The sequence below is a fragment of the Apium graveolens genome, chromosome 10 (genome assembly GCF_009905375.1).
Source record: "Apium graveolens cultivar Ventura chromosome 10, ASM990537v1, whole genome shotgun sequence".
Taxonomy (NCBI): Eukaryota; Viridiplantae; Streptophyta; class Magnoliopsida; order Apiales; family Apiaceae; genus Apium; species Apium graveolens.
The window spans coordinates 30,537,108-30,538,352 of record NC_133656.1 but is presented as its reverse complement, the minus strand read 5'-3'; positions in this window follow the sequence as shown (position 1 = coordinate 30,538,352).

Genomic DNA, 1,245 nt, shown 5'->3' with positions numbered 1-1,245 from the left:
CATCAAACTCCCCTAATTTAAAAGGAATCAGATCAACACTGAAAGATTGCTCCCCTATGCCTATCTCACAGGCGGGGTGAATCTGGTTAACAGGAATAATTTCATGATTGGCTATTTCTACTTGTAAGGGTTCTATCAAGGGTTTAGCCTTAAGTCTTAACTTACGCGCAAAGTCCTTTGATATAAAAGATTTAGTTGCTCCCGAATCAAATAAAACATTTGCACTGACTGAATTTAGAGAAAGGGTACCTGCTATCATATCTGAATCTTTCATAGCATCCTGGACTGTCATGTTGAAAGTCCTCGCAGTAGGTGGCTTATTAGAAGCAGCCCTGCTTGCTCCCGAAGCTGCTGGTTTGTTCATTAGGCATTCCTTCTTCCAATGACCCGAGCGTCCACACTGATGACAATTGGTGGGTGGAACGACGGCAGGGGTTAATGATGGGCACTTATTTGAATAGTGGCCCTCCCGACCGCACTTAAAACAGGTTACTGGCCTTCCTTTACACTCCCCAGTGTGATTCCTTCCACATATGTTACAGGCTGGCAATGGGGGTCGAGATTGGTTGGAATAGGACGTTCTTGACTTCTGACCGCCCTGGCTCACACTCATACTCATTGGTCGCTTAAACCCAGTGTTCCTTCCTGGTAGGGACACTGCTCCTCGATTAAATCTAGTTGGGAAGCTCCTTCCTGCGGAACCTCCACCCATGCTCATACTTTTCCTCTTTATTCCTTTCTCCTCTCTTTCCTTCTGCATCTGTTCACTTCCAACTTCTACAATCGTTGCCTTTTGCACCAGAGTGGCATAGTCCGTAAGCTCAAGGATTGCCACCCTATTCTGAATCCATGGTTTCAGTCCCTGCTGAAACCTCCTAGCTTTCTTTTCCTCGGTGCTCACAAACTCCGGTACAAACCTTGATAACTCAGTAAATTTCGCTTCGTACTCTGCTACAGACAAGTTATCCTGCTTTAGCTCCAAGAACTTGAGCTCCATCTGGTTTTCCATAAACCTCGGGAAATACTTTCCCAGAAACAACTGACTAAATCTCTCCCAGGTTATTATAGCATCTGTCTCCATGTTTTTCTTGGCCTCCCACCAGTAGTTAGCTTCTCCTTTCAGAAGGTAGGTAGCAAATACAGTTTTCTGTGCCTCATCGATACTCAAAATCTCAAAAGATTTCTCCATTTCCTTTAACCATGCCCTTGCCTCAACTGGGTCGGCTGATCCGTGGAACTCAGGGG